Source organism: Bombyx mori, chromosome 14 (assembly GCF_030269925.1).
Source record: "Bombyx mori chromosome 14, ASM3026992v2".
NCBI lineage: Eukaryota > Metazoa > Arthropoda > Insecta > Lepidoptera > Bombycidae > Bombyx > Bombyx mori.
This window is the reverse complement of record NC_085120.1, coordinates 6,615,921-6,639,658: the sequence shown is the minus strand read 5'-3', so window position 1 is coordinate 6,639,658 and position 23,738 is coordinate 6,615,921. Positions and strand designations below refer to the sequence as shown.

Genomic DNA, 23,738 nt, shown 5'->3' with positions numbered 1-23,738 from the left:
GTTCTTCGAAAGAACTAACGGGAAATTTCGCCGAGCTAAAATGTAAATTGTATTTTTGTCATAAAAATATCATTAAAAAAGATAAATGTTCGTCTTATTCCCGTCAACGTTACCGTGAAGCTGCGGCGTCAATCGACCGTAAAAGATTTACTCGGAAAATATTGTTTTTGAGGAAATTCATTGGCGAGTGGCCAAGTAGGCGCTCACCTGATTTCAAGAGAAAAGCACTATTTGTTCATAATGGCCGCTAATTAATAAGATTACCTTATTATTAAATATTGTTATTTATCGTATCACCGTCCCACCTGCTGTTAAATGGATTCCGGAGCTCATAGATATAATAACAACTTATTATTTTTACTAGTGGTCCCGGAGTAGTCGAAATGCGACTATAATCAATTGAAATTGTAAGTTTGTACACTATTAGATTCTATTTACAAAGACTATTTATTATACTTCTATAATCACTTTCACCAAGACTACACTATAAAAAAATGTTATTATAATAAAGACAAACAATATTTAATCCATTCTCAATTTGACCACAGACGTCAAGAACAAAAGCTTGACAATAAATAAATAGTATGCATGCATGTGTGCGTCAAATACAAGGTAGTGTGTGTAATGTTTTTTTTATTGATTTAATGTTTTTTATAGGCATAATTAAAAAAAATATTGACATTCTGCACTCCTTCTCTATATTCTCTATAAGTGTGGGAAATTTCCTACTCCTCCGTCCGCGCAATTTTTGTAAAAAGGGATACAAAGTTTTTCCTTCACGTATTAATAATAATAATAATAATAATAATGTTTTTATTTCAAGTATCCATGACTCATATAAATTGTTAATAAGACTTAGACCTATGTTAGTAGTTATATTTACATCACAATGAATTACTGTGGTAACATCCCATGGGAGATGGCACCACAGCGACCCATGTATATACAGTCCAGCCTGCTTGCGATCATGCTCAGGATACTGTTGGAGCTGGCCCTCACTCTGTTTACCAGAGATGCACACCTCTTACGCATGGTAGCGTAAAAACAATCTATGTGCGCGTCTGCAAACATCCCTGATGCGCTACAAAAGCGGGGCAGCACCACCAGCACCCTAATAATAATAATAATAATTAATATAATTAATATATAGATTACATTACTTATTATATTATTAAGGGTTAAGGTATGAAATTTCATTAGCAGCCCCTCTCCAAACGCAACATTGATATTGCGAGCTGTTTCTGCAGCGTTAGTTCCGCGTTGGAACTTGTATTAAAAAATCACTCGAATTTTCAAAGTATCTTTCTTATTTAAGCTGGATATAAAACAACTGAAAGTCAATAATCGAATGTTGCATATTTTTTAAAAGAAGAGCCTCATAGTCATAGGTACTATTTGAAAAAAGTTTCACTCAAAAATTTCAAACCATGAAGGTTCTATGTCAATTCGAAGCACCTATTACAATAAAACGGCAATATCAAACTTTAACCCCTATTATTATAAGAAAATAAAGCTTTTGTTGGTTTGATTTGTATTACACGATGTTATTCCTTCATCGTGGATGCTTTCGTCAACACCTGTGAAGTAATTATTATGTTACCAAAAATAAAATGCCTACGCAATTCAGACAGTCGCATCCATCTAGATATAGGTAGATATACCGGACGTCTTATCCAGTAGGCTACGACGACTTTAAAATATAAAGATTATTATCTTTTGTAAGTAAACTAATTGTAGTCATGTAAAACAGTAGTTATCGCAAGACCAATAATTTAGCATTAATCATTATAGTAGGTACCTAGTGTCGAAGCATTACTAGGATTATTGGATAAATATTGCGTTTAGGCGCTACATAGTCATTGTTAATTATATTTTTAGATTAGAAAGAAAATGTTTATCTGCTTAAATAGTTGTTATTTATATTTCTAATACTATATTTTAAGTGTGTATATATTTCAGTATTTTTTAATAGCAGATATATTTTTTATAAATTATTATTTAAAAACATACTCTTCTTGAATGAGAAAGGCATAGATAACAGAGGAGTATATCTCAGTAATTTCTATGTAAAACAATCGCATTGTGTGGTTGTTAGATTCCTAAATTAGTAAGAATTCAGCTACAATCAAATATTCACAAAATTAATTATTTAAGATCAATTGTTTTTATTTCACTAACTTATCTCCTAATATTAACAACCTATTATTTTCATAAAAACAAAACATGGAAACTACGTATTACACAATGTCTGACGTCAAATTGCAAACAATTCGGACTACATTTATCAATCGTTATCGTTTTGCGGATAGCCATGTTTTTATTTTTATTATTTCAACTGTGGAAAGTAATAAAATTTAATTCTACAACGATACGTCTAGTGATTTTCCACGGCACACGCCATTTTGTTAACTGTTTAATCATTCTCCGATAACGATAGCGCAGGTTAATAATAAATAGTTGGTTTGCAAACATGATTTAAAAGCAAAAGTTTATTGCGCTGAATTCAATGTAGTCACCTACATTTAATAAATAACAATATTGATACCACACATAAAATTTATCACATTGATGGAATGCCGATGCTGTAAAGCGAGACATAATAATTTTTAATACTTTGATACCTACAGATTACGGAATACTTGCCTAATAGTCTCTAGGATTCCATAGACAAGAAACCATAGAGACGACAAGGTACGAATCGCCGTACTTTCGAACCGTACCAAACCAGATTTCCAAACGTAACGTTTTTTTTTTCAATACATTAATTAAAAAGATGCAGGAAAAGAAAGAGGAGAGAGGATTACACTCTGCCTTTGTCTCTGGGGCCACGAGGACTATAATGAATTCGAAGACAATTTTAAAAGAACAAACTAATAAAAAGAGAACTAAACGCGTTCTAGAATCGTAATTTAAGTCGTTTAACATTTACTTTCTTCGTTAATGAATAATTAATGTACACAGCTCTTAAATGAGGCGTTTGACCAAGATAAAACTGCGAGAGCGCTGATTCACAATGGGATTTCCGGCGGCGTGTGAAGTAGGCAAATATTATGCAAAGATGAGACAGGTGCGGGAATTACAAAAAAAACATGTTATCACTTACATAACTAAATCCAACTTCTACAGTAGTTTGTACACATCACATCGTTTAATTAAAATACAGTATCAAATTAGGTTAGTATAAAATTAGCGGTAGGCAGCAGTTTAGCCATGCCCCTGGCATTGCTGAAGTCCATGGGCGACGGTAACCACTCACCATCAGGTGGGCCGTGTGCTCGTCTGCCTACAAGGGCAATAAAAAAAAATGGGTTCAGCTAATAATCTGCCAATCAGCTTATTGATTCTGTGAACAAACGATGCCAACTTTGTCTAATGCAAACGAATATAATTTTTATAAGTTTAAGGTTTAAACCGTATATTAGTTTGTTGTTTTGTTGTTGTTTTTATTAATTTGTTGACTGTTTTTCATTACAAAATATGATAATCGTGGAGATAATTACAATACTACGTTTTTGTGCTAATTTTCAAAACAACAATATGACAAACATGCTATATTCTAAAATACCTACAAAACGTATTGAAACATAAAATAATTGGATCCTAACTATAGTTTGTTTATTCGTTCGTTCACAAGTGATGTTGACTGGTGATTTTATTAGGAAAACTAGCGAGGAAAATTTGTTTAGCTACTATATAATACAGCTTTGGGTTGACAGTTAAAGAATATACAGAAGTACAGCTGTGAGACTAGAATTTTAATTAGATCGAACTACCCCACTCTTCAACGCGGAACGCATTACTATTTCACGTCAAAATTAAGCTGATTGGTGGTAATTAATTGGTGTTAATTTACTGGTGGCCCGGAGGCCTGGCTAGTTTTACCAGGGCAACTGAGCGAGCAAAAGCTCAGCCAGGGGTGGGATTTGCTAACTCGAGCGCCTCCAAAGGAGACCTAACAACTCAAGAGCTATTTCGCGAATGAATCTATTACCGGATCGGAATAGCGACCCGCTGAGAAGATTCGGCGAGAAACTCGGCGGGCTGATGGTTAGGTTAGGTTGCACGTCGAACTCTTTGCCGAGTTCGACGAGTACGGTTACCGGGGTCCCTATTCCTAGCGTTAGAGCTAAAGGTGTCTAATGCAAGGGTTATTGTATCTGATGGATCCGTAAGGACGTGTCTAGGGCGTCGACGGTGACTGGCTCCTGCGTGATTAGGATTCGGGGAGTAGTGGTAGTATCTATTCGTCCGGGTTTACCAACAATACGCGCTCGCTACCTTCAGTAAATTTAGGGTCTTAGGAAAAATCTAATGAAATTAAAGTTAAAGTATTATAATACGAACAACAACCAAACTAAACTTCATCGGTCTCTTATCGACTGAACAAGAAAGAATAACAATGCAATAAAGCTGAGCTGTGCTGATTAATTGCGCCCAGTCGGAATATTTAGTTGCTAACGAGAATTTGCTTATCGAAGCTATGTATCGATATTAATTGACTTATTTCGTTTTGCACGAATTATTATTATATATGTTCACAAACAAAACATGAGATCATATATCAGTTCTTATTTTGTTATATTTATGTTATATTTATCACCTCTTATTTTGTTATGTTTATTGGAATAAATTCATTTTGTTGTTGTGTATTTTATTTTGTATCTTTATCAATTATAATTTATTTGGTCACGTAAGATTTAGTACTAATACTCGTTCTAGATTATTAAAAACTAAAGCTCAAGTCAAGGTCAATAGCTTTGTATTGACGTTCAATAACAATTGATGGGTCCAGTGTGCTTAGTCCGAGTTTTTTAACTTTCTCAATAGCGTAAAAGTTAACTTAAATTTGTATGAAGTTGAAACGTTTGCCTACGTTTGTCGCTAGGGGCGCTGTTCTAACTACTTACAAATTTGAATTAACTTTTACGCGATCGAGAACGTTAAAAAACTCGCACTAAGCACACAGAGCTGTACTAATAATCCATCCATATCAAACAATAAAATTCTGGGTGTTTCTAGAAAACTTAAGTAAATGTTAATTTGTAACATAAAAATCATACTCTCGTCCGATATTCATTGATATTTATTTACATTATGTTCATGGAAACGTCTACGCTTAATATCACATGACTATCGGCGCAGAAAATACAATGAAGTTACACGGTTTCGAGCTGTTACCTCAGCAGATTCGAACGCGTTATTACTTTATGTCAGAGTCAGGGAGCAAGGTGGTACTGATCCGTTTTGGGTTTTCTTTCTATCGACTGCCAGTAGCCTCCAGGGGCTATAGCTAATAGGCAAGCTCACGGGGCTCAAAGTGAAATACTTTACTAACATATCTCTCTCAGGCGGGTACCAATTTTTCTAATGAAATACGTACTCAACAAATGTTCACGATTGTTTTCCACGGCGAAGGAATAACATCGTGTAATAAAAATGAAACCCGCAAATTATAATTTGCGTAATTACTGGTGGTAGGTCCTCTTGTGAGTCCGCGCGAGTGGGTACCACCACCCTGCCTATTTCTGCCGTGAAGCAGTAATGCGTTTCGGTTTGAAGGGTGGGGCAGCCGTTGTAACTATACTTGAGACCTTCGAACTTATATCTCAAGGTGGGTGGCGCATTTACGTTGTGGATGTCTATGGGCTCCAGTAACCACTTAACACCAGGTGGGCTGTGAGCTCGGCCACCCATCTAAGTAATAAAAAAAATATATGTAAGAGCAGTGCTTCGCTGTATCCAGTACCATCCGTAATCACGTCCCACTGAGGAAATCCGGACCGTTTGGGGCCCGTCATGGTCCCACTCAGCACAGATAAAAAATTTATCCACTGAATTTCGTGACATGATTTCCCTCGTTCAGTGTGGAAGACATTTGTAACACGATAGTTAAATACATTCACGTGACTACACGTTTTATCAAATTGTTTTCAGGGACACTTTTAAATTGCAGAGCTGATTTAACAGGATCACAGACGAAAATATTATTATAAATTTATAAAGCAACGTAGACTCTGATACCATGCATTGCCCGGATATTAAATACATACATTACGTACATTGCCTATGAAATTAAGCTCAACTTGTTCTGTAACGCCATTAAAAGGAAATTAAAATACTTAAAAAAATTAAAATTATGTAATTAATTCTAATTATTTAAATAATTCTATACGGACTATACTAGATTATGAAATTTCCCATAAATATTTAAATAAAACAAAGTTGTTTATTGTCTTTATCTGTTTCTACTTGTATCTAAATCATTGATCTGATTTTGATACGGTTTTCCAAAGTACTGGTGGTAGGACCTCTTGTGAGTCCGCACGGGTAGGTACCACCACCCTGCCTATTTCTGCCGCGAAGCAGTAATGCGTTTCGGCTTGAAGGGTGGGGCAGCCGTTGTAACTATACTGAGACCTTTTTTTTTTTTTTTTAACGCTTAGAACTTATATCTCAAGGTGGGTGGCGCATTTACGTTGTAGATGTCTATGGGCTTCAGTAACCACTTAACACCAGGTGGGCTGTGAGCACGTCCACCCATCTAAGAAATAAAATAAAAAAATAATAATAATAACAATAAAAACGAGGAAGGTAAATGGGCAATTTGTAAATATTTTGGAAAAAACCACAACAGAGCTATGTAAAAAATAACATTTACTAATTCTACAAGAATGGATAAATCTAAAGGTAAAAACTATTTAATGCGGGCGAAACTGTCAGTTGAGTTGTAAATCATTTATCAAATACTAATAAGGCAATAAATTGGTATTTGATTCAATATTGGGACTTATTTAATAATTTTGTCGCAGAAAACGATACAAGGTAACATCAAGCAAGTGGAAAATTAACATCGGTCGATGAAAATTGCGATTACACAGATTAATTATTCGCATTCGAAGGCCTCAAGTTTGGTTGTTGCTGATCTCTGCAAACTATTTATAATAACGATAAAAACATTGTATAGAAAATTGGACTATTTTTAGATATTACTAATTATATCTTGCTTACAAAGGCATTCGTTTATTTATAACATGTTTACTATTTTAGCATCATGAATGAAAGCATAAAATTTTTCATCAAACATAACAAATACCTAGTCAGGTCATAAGTATTGTCACACAGTAAAAACTTTTCTTTTAGAATGCTGGCCACAAAAAAGTTTATTGAATTCGAATTTCGAATAGTTCATGAAAATAAAAATGTACACTTTTAGAATTTTACTCATTTTTAAATATGGAGTGGACGCTTAAAGAAGACCGTGTTGCAGTTATTGCGTTGCATCGTTGCGGTTACGCGCCAATTCAAATTTTTAACATAATGAAAAATTTGGATATAACCAAAATATTCGTTTATCGTACCATCAAACGATACAATGAAGACTCTAGTGTAGATGACAGGTCAAGAAGTGGTCGCCCTCGGTCTGTTAGGACTCCAGCAGTGATAAAAGCTGTGAAGGCGCGAATTCAAAGAAATCCCAAACGTAAGCAGAAACTGTTGGCCCTTCAGATGGGGTTAAGCAGAACCACGGTGAAAAGGGTGTTAAATGAAGACTTAGGGCTTCGGGCATGTCGAAGAAAAACAGGACATCGTTTGAATGCTCGTTTAATGGACCTGAGACTGAAGAGATGCCGCGCTTTGTTGAAGCGGTACGCGGGAAAAAAATATCGGGAAATTCTTTTTTCGTATGAAAAAATTTTTACCGTAGAAGAGAGCTACAACAAACAAAATGATAAGGTGTACGCACACAGTAGTGAAGAAGCAAGCAACCGTATTTCGCGTGTCCAACGAGGTCATTTTCCATCCTCGCTCATGGTATGGTTGGGAGTTTCTTATTGGGGCTTAACAGAGGTACATTTTTGTGAGAAAGGTGTAAAAACGAATGCAGTTGTGTATCAAAATACAGTCCTGACGAACCTTGTTGAACCTGTTTCTCATACCATGTTCAATAACAGGCACTGGGTATTCCAACAAGATTCGGCGCCAGCTCATAGAGCGAAGAGCACACAAGACTGGCTGGCGGCGGGTGAATTCGACTTCATCCGGCACGAAGACTGGCCCTCCTCCAGTCCAGATTTGAATCCTTAGATTACAAGATATGGCAACACTTGGAGGAAAAGGCGTGCTCAAAGCCTCATCCCAATTTGGAGTCACTCAAGACATCCTTGATTAAGGCAGCCGCCGATATTGACACGGACCTCGTTCGTGTTGCGATAGACGACTGGCCGCGCAGATTGAAGGCCTGTATTCAAAATCATGGAGGTCATTTTGAATAAACTTTAGTGTCATAAGAATCTATGTTTTGTTAAGTTTATTTTGGTATATGAATGGTAACATAATTAATAAACTTGTTTCAATTATTTTACATTAAACATGTGACAGAATTTATGACCTGACTATGTATATTAATAGGACAGCATATCTTAGCATTAGACCAAATATTTTAGACCAATATAGACAATAAACCAATATTTTGAAGTTGTCGTGGCCTAAAGGATAAGACGTCCGGTGCATTCGTATCCAGCGATGCACCGGTGTTCGAATCCCGCAGGCGGGTACCTATTTTTCTAATGAAATACGTACTTAACAAATGTTCACGATTGACTTCCACGGTGAAGGAATAACATCGTGTAATAAAAATCAAAACCCGCAAAATTATAATTTGCGTAATTACTGGTGGTAGGACCTCTTGTGAGTCCGCACGGGTAGGTACCACCACCCCGAGACTATTTCAGCTTCTCCTTGACGTGTAGGTGAGCTCACGAGGCTCAAACCTGACGACGTTACTAACACGAACCCTAGCAAGAACCGTGCTTCGCAGAATCTACCACCGGATCGGAAACGCGACCCACTGAGAAGATCCCGCGAGAAACTCAGTGGGCTATGTCTGTGGGTTAAGATCGTCGCTCATGGACGTCAGTAGCAGCCAGGAGCACAGCTAAGCCGTTGCCTACCGCTGACTACTTTCCGTAAGCCTCATTTGAAGAAAGGCATATATGTCATATTATTATATTAAACAAAAGATACATTATTTTCTTACAAATATTCTCACAAATATACTTAATTTAATAAAGCAGGTTTGATGTTAAAATCCCAGTTTTGCAAGTCAATGTTGTGCTTATTAATAGAGGAACAGGTCACACAATTTATCGTATAGATATTCGTCGTGGCCTAAAGGATAAGACGCCCGGCGCATCTATATCGAGCGATGCGACAGTGCCGATGTTCGAATCCAGCAAGCAAGTGCCAATTTTTCTAATGAATTACTTACTAAACAAACGTTCAAGATTAACTAACACGATGATGGAATAAAGTTGTAATAAAATTCAAACCCAGAAAAATTATAATTTGTACCAATTTGTACCCTGCCGATTTTTGCCGTGAAGCAGTAATGCCTCATGTCCCAAATCTCATGTCTGTGTGGTATTTACGTTTTGGATGTCTATGGTCTCCGACAACCACCGTTCACCCATCTCAGAAAAAAAAGATATAATTAAATCTTATGATTCTTGAGACCCACGAATGAATATCATGAAGCATAGGCATATAGATCTTATAAATCGTGTGTCTATCTGACATCCCGAATTGAGGTCAATTCCTCTGACCTTCAAATTACTGTGACCCACATTCTCATTCGCCTGTCCGCACTTATTGTTTTATTTCCATATAGAGGTTTGAGCTGACGTGTGCTTCATAACATGCTAATGAATGACGCTTTTTTCCCCGATACAAACGAATTCCATTTCCCAGAACAGTAGTCGTTCTAGAGACTTGTTTTGCGAATTTAGAATCCCACCAAGACACGAGAATCTTTACGATACTTATACATGTAAGTTTGAGCTCGTCGAGGATAGCTTTTGACATTTTATTAATATTAATATCATCCTTGTCGTTGGAGAACTCTCTGTCATTACGGAAATCCCAGATCATTGGATTGCTGACACATTTTTATCTGTCCTTATATTTACTTGTTATTAGTTAATGAACCTATTATTCTTATATATCACAATCCCATAAATATATCCCTCTTCTATCTCTATCTATGTCACGATGATAATAGGTATAATCAAGGAATACGATTCTTTAAAATAATCAAGATCTACTACTACCATTGTCTAAGTCTTCCGTAGGTATTCCTATTTTTCTTTATTGTTTAGGTGGGTGGACGAGCTCACAGCCCACCTGGTGTTAAGTGGTTACTAGAGCCCATAGACATCTACAACGCAAATGCCGCCACCCACCCTGAGACAAGAGTTCTAAGATCTCAGTATAGTTACAACGGCTGCCCGACCCTTCAAACCGCATAACTGCTTCACGGCTGAAATAGGCGGAGCGGTGATACCTACCCGTGCGGACTCACGCGAGGTCCTAACACCAGTAAAATTATTCTGTCTGTTTATTCCGAACACAAAAACAATTCTGTTACAATTTTTTACAAGTGATATGTATTACAAGTTTTACAAGCAAGTGTTACAATCACTTTACTCGCTTACAAGAATTCCACATGACCACGACTGCTCTGCCAAGAGTAACCGACTATGGTGATGTTACAATCAATTTTACGTAATAACGTTTATGCTGCTATGAATGAAATAATTAATTAATGGACGACTGTAGCAAGATGTCGACAGTAGGTTAATAACCATAAACATAATAACTCTGTTTATCGCTCTATATTCTAAAGGTTACAGACAGGTAGAGACGAGTTACACGCATACAATAATTTCTTTTAATAAATTAGGATAGCACCCTTCGAATGTACTATAAATATCCAGCATAATCCATAATAAATGGATAATACATACACACAATCTGTTGTACGTATGCTCGATTCTACCGATACAATATATGAAACCAACCTCGAAATAAAACTAAACATTTTTTTTTATTTACATGTATTTAATTTAATATTTACATGTATTCAATAAACTCTAAATTTAAGTTTATTGTCAGTTTAACTTTGATTTAGCGTATCTTACAACCGGATCAAACTAAACAATGAATGTAAAAAACCTGATAAGTCAGCGTAGGCCTTCGCAAGTCGGGGAAAACCGCAAGGAAAACCTATTAATGAATGAGAGTCTGAGTCGTTTCCCGACGAAATCCACGATTACAATCATTTCTTAATATAAACCAGTTATATCTCTTAAATCCACGACATGGATACACTATTACAGGATGCACGAATCGACGCAGTAGTCACTATTCAGTATAGAGTATTAGTCGTTTTCAGTACGAACGCACACAAACGCAGATTGTGACGCCAATGCTGAGCATACATACAGGCCGATTTATCGCGGTGCCGGCGAGACTATAAATAAGCAAACCGCGCGCCCTCCCCGCATTCTGTTTTGAGCATTCATTTAGAGTACTTCGCATTATTCGCGCTTTGACAAATAAGTAAAATGGTCGTGAAACTAGAAAACGTTTCTTCACTGTACACAAACATGTGCCCGACGAAATCGCGCCGTGACATGGACACGATCGTTACCGACTGCCCGAGAAGACAGAAGCTTCGGTGCTCCGCCCTACCTGCGCTGGTCGAAGATGAAACCGAAGAGGTCTACCAGGAAGAGCAGCATTCGTTTGTGCTGCACTCAGAGAGGTTGTTGAGACAGAAGTCCGTGTCGCCGCAGCGTCGTGAGAGACTACGCCGTCAGCTGGCCTTGCCCTCGCTTTCTGAAGATGAAGAGCCTTGAACGGTTCATGCAGCCGAGCAGGAATGAAGTTTTGAAGCTCACGACGAGATGTATGGTAGCTTCTCTGTAGGTAGAAGCCCCTTAAAGCTTCTGAGTTCGAAGCTCTGACCTCAGTTTGCTGTGATGGACAAGGTGTTGTGTTCTACAGACAATTTGTGAAGTGAAATCAAAAAGAAATTAAATCAAAGTATTTTTACGGCTAATTCTGTAATTTGTATTGTTTGTATAAAATTTAATAAATGCGTTATTCTTAATACGTATATCTTCTTTACTTCTTTACTACACTTACGATTGGTGAGTTTTGTAGATGAAAACTTCTGTTTCAAATCTCTGCAACAGATTGAATATTCAAGTTTTTCAGGCGATTTTAACGACAAAAAATTACTAAAATTTGAAAGATTTTACAAAATTTGTTGCTATCAATGAAATTAACCATCAGTTTTACCAACATTGTAATACTAATAATATAAAAGAAACATTCATACATAACAAAATCTCAATCAATATTAGTAAACACATAACGTGTTATACAACGCACATTTCACAATAAAATATTGCATAAACACGATCACTGTTTTATAATAATAATTATCGGCACAGCTGATTGACTGAGATTAATCTTCACTAAAACTGACTAGTACAATTCGAAATAGTATTAACAAGCGGTTACATTGTTTATGTTTTTACCGGTTTTTGTGTACAACGTGCACAAAGCAACAAGATTAAATTAATTAATTTTAAATCGTTCTTCATAAGAGGAGTTGAAGACGTCTGCTTAGTGGTAGGGCGTCTTGCGGGCCTGGACGGGTGGGTACCATTGATCTGTCTATTTCAGCCGTAAAGCAGTAATGCGTTCCGGTTTTACGGATGGGAAAGCCTTTGCACTATAGAACTTAGATTTAGAACTCATGTCGTAAGATTGGTAGCGGGATTTACGTTGTTGATGTCAATGAGTTTCGATAACCACTTAATAACAGGTATGACTTAATCGAAGGAAACAATTTTGAAGTAAATGTAACGGAAACAAAATTAAATAAATTTTATGTCCTGTGATTTGTATGGCATTATTTTTCTCGGTATTATAAAGATTTACTGCCAAACATCAATGCCTCCTTCGTTCTAGAACAAAAACATTTCACAATTTATTTAGTATTTTAATAAATTTCAAATATATATAGGTATATAGCTATAGGCTCCCAGATTTAAGTCATTAAGTGCACTAATAGATGATTTAAATAAGTATTTGATATTTTCAAAATTTATTACGAAAATTGGATTATCTTATTCCCTTTTATGTCTTCAATAAAGACAAATTTGTAAGGACAGCTGGTATTTCTTTGTTGCGTATAGCATTCCCACGGGTAAAGATGGGGTCGCTTTTGTATTGGGGTGAACCTGCTTCGTAGAACTTCTTCATTTCAATTATGTTTTGCTTCTTTTTAAGAAATGGTTAATCAAGGGAAGGGGTTTTTTTTTTTGAAACTGAGTATTGTTGTAGTCTAGTCTATTTAATAGACTTTATATCCGTACATTGGTGCTTACCACCATGGAATGGTAACATAAGCCCGCATTGGTACTACAAGCAGCCATTTGTTCCGGTCTGAAGGATGCAACGGTCGCTATTCAATACAATTTGGACTTATTCACGTTTACGTGCGAAAGGCAAGAGACCGTAAAGAATGGAGTGCGTATGGAGAGACCTAGACTCAGTATTGAGTGGACATAGGCTTTTTTTTATTTTTTATTGCTTAGATGGGTGGACGAGCTCACAGCCCACCTGGTGTTAAGTGGTTACTGGAGCCCATAGACATCCACAACGTAAATGCGCCACCCACCTTGAGATATAAGTTCTAAGGTCTCAAGTAAGTTACAACGGCTGCCCCACCCTTAAAACCGAAATGCATTACTGCTTCACGGCAGAAATAGGCAGGGTGGTGGTACCCACCCGCGCGGACTCACAAGAGGTCCTACCACCAGTAATTACGCAAACTATAATTTTTGCGGGTTTTGACTTTTATTACACGATGTTATTCCTTCACCGTGGAAATCAATCGTGTACATTTGTTGAGTACGTATTTCATTAGAAAAATTAGTACCCGCCTGAGATTCGAACACCGGGTGCATCGCTCAACACGAAAGCACCGGACGTCTTATCCCTTAGGCTACGACGGCTTGAGTGAGAGTCACGTTCACGGTTCTGCTATCCACTTAACTTCAGGTAAGCCGCGAGCCTAATACCTAGATGTAATAGAGTCCTTCTCGGCCGTGACTCTCAGATCCATAGGCCGATTGCTTGTTCATTTTTAAATTTTGTTATAATAACGGATTTTCTAACATAATAAAATTATAATTTTTCTTGCAATATTAAAAATTAATATTTTTTTATTGCCTTATAAGAAGACTAGCATACGGCCCACATGATGGTGAGTGGTTACCGTCGCTCATGGTCGTCAGCAATGCCAGGGGCAGAGCCAAGCCGCTGCCTACCGCTTAATACTTTCCACAAGCCACGTTTGAAAACGGACATGTCACTGTCAATTATAATATTTTAAATCAAAATTAATTCTGTCCGATTGAGCTCAGAATCATAGGAATATAGTTGCAAATGTCATTCACCTTATTTTTCTACGGTACGTTGGGTCTTATGATAGGAATGATTTTTAGAGGATAATTTAGGAATGTTAAAGCTTGAGACCTTACAAGTCATGTCTCGAGATGGGAGGCGGCATTTACGTTATAGATGTTTATGGGCTCCGGTTACCAATTAACACCAGGTAGGCCGTGAGCTAGCCCACCCATCTAAGCTATAAAAAAAAGGATGACTTTCCCAATTCGACTGCATTTTATTTAAAGGAGCTTTTGTACTCGGAATTTTTCTCTATAACAAATGAATCGATTGATGATTCTTTTCTATTTCGAAGCTGGTGATTTTCATGTGGGGCTATTTATTATTATCTTATATCTTTAAACGAGCGATACTTGTATATCTGAATCTCGGAATCTCGGAATCTCTGAATCTCGGAAACGACTCCAACGATTTTCATAAAATTTAGTATACAGAGGATTTCGGGGGCGATAAATCGATCTAGCTACGATTTATTTTCAGAAAATGTTGTTTTATTCGTGTTTTCAATAATCAAATTTATCGATAATCAACTTTATGACTCTTCCCGACATCTATTGACGAATAATAATACCATTTTTCTTAATTCAGAACAACCAACTGCTTTAAAGACACAACAAGATGACGTTATCAAAATAAAAAAAAACATCTAGTATATTATAATTGACTAGGGCTCCATTGATGATATTCTAATTTTATTTAGTTGTTTAAAATTGTGTACTATCTCCATACGTAATTGGATAATAGTATTTGTTTTCTGTAATTCGTTTTTCATATTGTTACAAACACCAATTTAATATGTTCAATCATCGCTTAATCATTAAATTAATTTATTTTTAATACGGTTAAGTTAAAAATAAAGGTGGCTTAAAACTTATTGGACACACTTTTACATTGGATTTCAATTAGATTCGATGAGGAGTAGTAAGTAGTACGTAGTGATTAATTATTTTTTTGATATCCTATTATCAAATTATATTGTTAAATAACATATTAATGTTATGCTATTTATATCAATGGAAAGTTTATTAGTGATTACAAAGCCTACGACAAAAAAAACAGTAGGAAATAGTAGCATTACAGTTTATCATTTGATGATCTTTTCGCTGTAATGATGTTATTATGTCAGTGTGTTAGTCGGTGTTTTTTTTTAACGATATTTTCGTGATGCTATCACTTGTTATTTAGACAATGATATAATACGTACGATCGTTTTGATACGGTCACAATTTAGATTTAAAAAAAAAACATAAAACAAACTTAATAGTTGTTGACGTTCTAGCCGATTTATCTTGAAGATACTTACTCTTCTAACCTCGTTTGAATACATTTTCAAAGTGATTCATTCAAATAAAAAATAATAATAATATAAGCCTTTATTGACAATCTAATTTAAGTTACATTTTTAATACACTTATTATCTAGTTTTATTATTTGACACCGGTTTCTTGATCGTCTTGCTGTACAGCATAGGCCTCCCTAAGGGTTCTCCATAATATTCTATCCTGCGTTTTTCTCATCCAAGTCGTTCCTGCCACTTTTTTGATGTCATCTTCCCATCTACGTTGCTGTCTTCCTCTATTTCGCTTTTTACCCCCAAATAAAACATAATAATGTTTAAATGAATAAAATCAAAACATTAATTGAATAATATAGTTCGTTTGTTCAAATATCACACGTTTTCAATGTAAACAACAGACAAACAATGATTCATTTGATTCATAGACTTTAGCCTGTGAACTGTTATTGTTTTATTTAAAACTTTATTCAGTTGTTTGTTACACGTAAATCAATCGATCTTTAGTAAGAGTGTTAAAACTTTAAAATATAAATTAATGAAACGATATTTAACAAAACCATAGCATCTCCTGTTCATTTTTATTTTTAAGCTTTTATCATGGGCTTTGAGCGCGGCGACCGAATCAAGAAATTCCGTAACGAAAATAAAACCTAATACCCCCCACTCCGCCTACCATGTAGCTCGCGTTCAACACATTCACACGTTGCTTGTGTAGTGTTTGTGAATAAGCGCGCAGCGTGACGTCGCACTTCATGCGCATCATGAAAAGTCTGCCCATCTCTCTCTGGCGAGGTCTAGCTTATGAGTGTAAAAGGGACAGTTAACGTTTTACTTTTGTTAATGTTTATAAATATAGCGTGGTCTTATTTTATTATTGTTTTAATATTAAATTATTATTGTCTAATTATAATTGCATAATTTGATAAAAAATGCTATATAACGGCTTTACCGCGTCAGTTCCAGAGTGCCACACGTGTTTTTAGTGTAGATTTGTAGTGCACCAGTCATGTGTTTATTTGCACAGTTACGCACTCTTGAATACGGCCCGGCAGCGATAGCAATTGCTCTTATCACTAAAGAGCTGTGACCTCTTCGACGACCTCTCTGCGACGAAAGAGGTCGTAGACTCAAAGCTGAAGGCATACCGCTATGTTTTTAGTTGGAACATTTATGGTCAACGTAAAATCAATCATGAACATGGTCACGAGCGCTCAAAGTTGATAGTTGTCAAACTTGGATCACAAATTGTTGATTAAATGTGCTCTACCATAAAATGAGCAACATATTTCCATATAGTTTGATCAACTAAATTACTCCATAAACGTAAAAATACTGCAAATGTGCATTACTAGCTTTTACCAGTGGCGTTACTCGCATGAATGTAAAAAATGTAATATCTAGGCGAGATATATTTTCGACATGAAAGGTAGCCAGTGTCTTTTTATGTATCCTTGAAAACGTGCCTGGAAAAAATCTTGATGACCTGCGTAACAAATAAACTCACTTTCGCGTTTATTATACTATTATAATAGACTAGCGACCCGCCCTCGCTTCGCTTCGGAAACATTACATTTTATTATTAATAGCTGAGTCCCGCGATGCTACCCGCATTTATTGTCGTACCGCGGGTGATGCCGCGGGGCGAAGCTAGTCTAAAAAGCCTAAGTTACTCATCATCATCACCATCAGCTATCTATCAGTGAAAGTCTCGTCCAGCCGTTCTAGAGATTAGACCGAACAAACAGACAAAGATTAATAAAAAAATATTTTGGCATATGTACTGTGTGGTACACATACTTACGCATTTAGTAAAAAGTGGTTATTTTATTATTACAAACAGACCCTCCAATTTTATTTATTTGTATAGATGTACCGAACGGAAATTGAAAGCTGAATGTTCTTTATTTAAGAAAGACTGATACACACACATTTATTAATATTATTATTAATCAAAATTTAAACTCTACCGTAGATTTTGAATATGGCAATAAAAACATTAAGACCAATCCAACCAAACCAATAAAATGGTATGTTCAAAGTTTATACTTTATTAAGTATAGTCCCTTAAACGTGTACTTATATTTAAGTACCCATTTAAGGGACGAATTGAAATGACAAATGTTACATTTTATGGTATAATATTCGGCTTTTTTTTTTTTTTATGATTGAGAGTTTACTGGTGGCCCGAAGGCCTTTCCAGTTTCACCAGGACAGGTGGGCGAGCATAGGCTCAGCCAAGAGGGGTGGGATTTGCTAACAACTGCCCGAGCGCCTCCGAAGTAGACCTAACAACTCAAGAGCAATTGTTTCGCGAATGAATCTACTACCGGATCGGAATCGCGACCCGCTGAGAAGATCCGGCGAGAAACTCAGCGGGCTGATGCATGGGTTAATATTCGGCTATGGAACCTAAAAGTGTATGATTTTAGGATGTATATATATATATCCAGTTGACATATAGTATGTAACCGCCAATTACAAGGTTCTAATACAATAAGAATTCTGTAGCTACGCAAAATATAATTTAATCATAGCTTTAATGTAAACAAATCTTATCCTCCATGAAAATAACAGCTGACGATGACGTAATTTGATGTAATAAGTGTACATAAAAGAAAATATGAAACGATTTGGTACGTGAATAAATTTTCGCTCACGTATATTTTGATCAAAAACACTAGTCATTTGAAACGATTAAATAGGATCAACATTACTGATGTAACATTATGACAAATAAGTAATCGTGCTGCGGAAATATGGGCTATGCCGAGTTGGAACACGACCGATAATTCTGTGAAAACGGAGTGCACTCATTTATATTTAGCTAAGTTAGTTTCGCTCTATTTCAGTGCACGTGACGAATGTGTGACGATTTTGTGTTTCATGACGGTATAAATTTATCTTCTTTAGTACTGGAGATGAGAGACTCATTTACAGTCAAGTTACTGGCCTACTGGTTCTCGGATGCATCGCAACATCAATGTTGAGACATGAGGTCGAATTAATAATTGTATTGATAAATCGGCCGTGCACTTTCATCATTCATCATCATTATCCCGCCCTTCTCCCAGTTACCTGGGATCGGCGCAACATGTTTTCTCCTTCCATACTCTTCTATCAAATCATTGCACTTTATTGGTGTCAATCATAGCCCGTGAAACGTGACATGAAATCGGCAAACGTGTAGCAGTAGAAGAATACTAAATTATTTTCTAAATTGCCTTTAATATTTCGAAGAGCTGATACACATTTCTTAATGTTTTTTGTGCGTTCTCCTGTACAACAAACAGATAAGAACAATAATAATATATAGGTATTAAGTATTTAATTATGCTTTTGAAATGATAAAAATTAAGTGTTTGTTTGCTTGTATTCTATTTTTAAACGCTGATTTTGTTAACTTAGCAACGCGAGATGCTTTTTGTTTTGTTTCTGACAACGAGCTCTGAGAACCCGTTGATAGCTACAAAACATGACAATATGGAACGTTCTCGAATCATTTCAAAATTATTGTTTTGTAAGTTGTTATCGAGTTTAAAAAATAAAACATTTGAATCGTACGAAGCTATTCAACTTAATAAGTCTTGTTTTACCGCTTAATTTCGTTTATTTTTATGTATCTTTTTAGTTGATTATAAATGAAAACACAAGCATTTATAGTGCTTACTTTGTACTCGCGTGGGCAGGTATCACGCCTTACCTATTTGAAGAATAGGGCAGCCATTTATACAATGCATTTGAGGCATCAACCTCATGCAGTAGGTTGTACCCACCGGCGCACGCTCGACGATCCGGGATTCGTAATGGAGGTAAGATCGTAATCGCGACCTTTTTAGCATATTAGCACTCCGTGAGGCTGAAGAGCGTGGACGAGAGTGGGATCCCTTTTCGGCTCCTCAGCGCAGAAGGTAAGGCGAGCAGGCGCGAAGCCCTCGCACAGCACCCGTAGGGACCGTCTGGTGTCGGACGTGAGGGCACTCGGCGCTCGGCTGTCGGTCCGGTGGTGAGACGACGCAATTGGGCTTCTGTGCGCTGCCCCCGGTGTCTCCCATCCTATAATCACGACGGGTACCGGCGAAAAAGGACTTTGTCGCGCACTGTACCCCATCGATCCACAACCACCACGCGCACACCGGAGTTGTGGAGATCGATGGGGCTTAGTCGATTCTGCAGTCTTCTACGGCTCACGTCGTGTGTAGTCTCGTACCTTCTCAAAGCGTAGTGTTTCCTAGGACACTAAAGCTCTGAAACGTATATGTGCACTAATTTTGATTTGTACCTAATTTACCCCTTCTACCCTACTATAGTCAAGGTGTAATTACCATACGAAAATGCATATGTCTTATTTTACTATATCTATACAGTCTGTTCTTCACCAGGTCGCTGTTCCGTGAAATCACTGCTAATTTATTACCTTTACCGAACCAAATAATTATGCACAGTCTCATTGTCATTGAGTGTTTGTACTTAACTACAACATAATATAAGTCAAGGTTGGAATTTTACATTTCATTTGAATGTCGTGTGTTGGACCGCGGTCCGCTCGGGTGTAAGAACGATCGTTGAGCATAGCTTTAGTCCATTGAAAAGCTACATTTACAGTTGCGTTTTTCACAGGACGCAATAAATTTTTTTTTTGATCGTGATGGACGAGATATCGCTTGAAAACCCTTTGCACGCCTTTTTCCAAGATGGCGGCCGGGATACAAGGGTGGCGACCTCACAAACTTGAACTTAAGCTTATACTAAATCCCTTACACATCAAGAAAAATACATTGCTCTAAAAAACGCACGTTAAGGCCGAAAAAATGTAGCATTTCAATGCACTATCTCACTCACTCACACGTCGCCCGAATAATCGGTCTGGCGCGTGCGATCACGTTAATCCAGCTTTATTTCTTATCACTGTGATTAATAAAGTACACGACAAAAGCGACGTCACAATTAACATCATTCCATAAACACGAATCCGTCATGAAGGTTACAGATGTTCAGATCGTGATATTCGAATTAAATAAATTCGCGTTGTAACAAAGATAATGCACCGGTACAACAATGTTGATTGAGGATCATTAAACGGCGGTGACTCGTTCATCCTTGAAAATATTATTGACTGTTTGTAATACTGGGAGAGTTTTTTTTAAATTTGTGGTTATCTGTAGATTTTTGTATTTCAAGTTTTCGGTGAAACTCTGTTTTTTGATGTAATGGCGGAGGCTGTCAATAAGATTTTTGGTAAAACTTTAAATACACTTTTTTTTATTGCTTAGATGGGTGGACGAGCTCGCAGCCCACCTGGTGTTAAATGATTAATGGAGCCCATAGACATCTACCACGTAAATTGTACACCCACCTTGAGATATAAGTTCTAAGGTCTCAAGTATAGTTACAACGGCTGCCCCACCCTTCAAACCGAAACGCATTACTGCTTCACGGTAGAAACAAGCGGGGTGGTGGTACATACCCGTACGGACTCACAAGAGGTCCTACCACCAGTAAACTGTAAAAACCATAATAACATAGGCACTTTTTTGCTTACCTAGTCGTTGGTAAGGGTAATTTCAACTACCCTCCGACTGGTGGGTGAGCTCACGGGCTCAACCTGAGAAAATTTTCTAACGCTAACTCTAGCAAGGGCAGTGCTCCTTCGAATCTACGACTGGATCAGAATCGCGACACACTGAAAAAGATCCGGCGAGAAACTCTGTGGGTTGTATCTATGGGATAGTTTCGCTCGTCGAACCAAGTGGAAATGAAAGCTGTTTAAATTTTTTTACTGATAATATTAAAGCATATCAGTAGATATGTAGATAACATGCAGAAAATAAAAAAAAACATCGGTCGACAAAAATATAGTATAAAAAAATTACCGTATTATCTATGCATATTTTACAAATAGGTTGATTGTTATATATAATCTGTATGCCTATCATTGTTTGTGAAATTTTACTTTCCATATATTATTTCAAAACTCCAGGTCGAAACTAAAATAAAAACACATTTAAATTTCGAAATTGCCCTCAATTTAAAAAAAAATAACCGCTAAATTTGGCAAGAAATAGAAAACAAATTATGCACCTTTATATTGAGACACCGCGGTGCTGTACACAACAAAAGGTGACTTAACTATGAAAACGAGAACAATAGGTGGCCTTATCACCAATTAATTGCCCTTCGTAGAATTAACTTACAGAGGAAATAAGCCGGTAATGTTAAACGTGATAGTCTCAATTATTACGGAGATCCAAAAATGCGTCTATTCTTCATATTGTAATGATCCTATGTGCACGAATCTGGATAATCTAACAAATTTTGCAGCTTTTTTTTCTTTTTTTTTAAAGGCTTAGTTGGGTGAACGTGCTCACAGCCCATCTGGTGTTAAGTGGTTACTGGAGCCCAAAGACATCTACAATGTAAATGCGCCACCCACTTTGAGATATAAGTTCTAAGGTCTCAATTACAACGGCTGCCCCACCCTTCAAACCGAAACGCATTACTGCTTCGCGGCAGAAATAGGCAGGGCGGTGGTACCTACCCGTGTGGACTCACAAGAGGTCCTTTTTTTTTATTTTTTTTTTATTGCTTAGATGGATGGACGAGCTCAAGGCCCACCTGGTGTTAAGTGGTTACTGGAGCCCATAGACATCTACAACGTAAATGCGCCACCCACCTCGAGATATAAGTTCTAAGGTCTCAGTATAGTTACAACGGCTACCCCACCCTTCGAACCGAAACGCATTACTGCTTCACGGCGGAAAATAGGCGGGGTGGTGGTACCTACCCGTGCGGACTCACAGGTCCTACCACCAGTAAACCAGTAAACCACCTGCCTTAGTTTGTTGATATCTTAGGGGTGGATCACGGTAATCCGTATACGACCGAGCAGCATGTGAGCGTATCGTCTCGTATGCTAGACCGACACTACACAAATCTATACCTTAAAGTCGTCGTGATATAAAAGTTAAAACGCAATGTTTAACTACCTAGTTACAGACAGGCATATAATACAGTCAAAACCGTTTACTGCGACATCGGTTAGAACAACATGCCGGTTATAATAACCTAGAACAAAGGTCCCGGCTGAATGCTATATGACCGCCTTAATAAAAATATTGCTTTAGACGACATTGCTTATAACGACATACCTCATAAAACGACCACATTTAACTAATATTTCGAAGAATTAGATCTGTTAGAACGACCGGCTAAGCTGTATTGTAAAAAATTTGAATAGGTATCCACATCTGTCTTCAATGGCTATTAAAATCAGGAAAAAAAACAATAGAATTTAGTTTAGTGTAGGGTCTTTTCTAATTCTTAGAAACAAAACACGTGCATGCAGCAGAGTCAAAGCCCGCTTCTTTATATCTCTTCAGTTAGTTTGTTACTTATCTATATATACACAAGACGCACCAAAACTTTGTGGAGTTATTCGTGAAACTTTAAAAATGTCGCAAAGAAAAAGAAAACAAATTAATATTGAAGAAAAATCACGTATTATATCCAAGCTAGAGAGTGGAATTTCAAACAAAGACTTAGCAGAGGAATATGGTGTATCACACTCGACAATTTCAACCATTTGGAAAGAGCGATGACAATACGTTAATTAAAATCCAACGTGAATTATAAAATATCTATGCACAACAGAAGTGTTCCAAACAGACCAAAATTACAGATTTTATGCTCACAGAAAAATAATATGCATTGTACTTATGTGTAATAAACAAAATGTACATAGTTGAATAAATATATTTTTCCAATAATTCCCTATCGATTTGTTTGTACTTGCACGATACACATTAAACATCACCGGTTGTTACGACTATCGGTTTTTACGACTGAATATGAGCAGTCCCTTCGATGTCGTTATAACAGATTTTGACTGTATACATATTTTTAAGAAAATTTTCAAGTATGATTTCCACGATGAAGGAACAATATTTTAGTAAAAATCAAACCCAAAATCACAAAAAAAAAGTGATTTCTCGTAGAACGTATTGTAACGCACAGGTAGATACCCACCATTTTGACTATTTGACTATTTCTAGGTAGGAAGCAGTTATGTGTTCCGGCCTAAAGAATGGAGTAGCCGTTACGCTATACAATAGATAATTCTTCG

The 23,738-nt window shown here is 36.8% G+C and overlaps 2 long non-coding RNA genes across 2 annotated transcripts; one reads left to right on the top strand and one right to left on the bottom strand.

Moving 5' to 3' along the window:
• Positions 1 to 1,341: 1,341 nt before the first annotated feature.
• On the top strand, positions 1,342 to 6,134 carry LOC119629491 (uncharacterized). Its single transcript, XR_009974863.1, has 2 exons — positions 1,342 to 1,718; positions 5,935 to 6,134. It is a non-coding gene; the product is annotated as an uncharacterized LOC119629491 (long non-coding RNA).
• Positions 6,135 to 15,677: 9,543 nt separating this feature from the next.
• On the bottom strand, positions 15,678 to 21,761 carry LOC119629505 (uncharacterized). Its single transcript, XR_005245500.2, has 2 exons — positions 21,159 to 21,761; positions 15,678 to 15,905 (listed from the first exon to the last, which is right to left on the bottom strand). It is a non-coding gene; the product is annotated as an uncharacterized LOC119629505 (long non-coding RNA).
• Between the last annotated feature and the right edge of the window lie 1,977 nt (positions 21,762 to 23,738).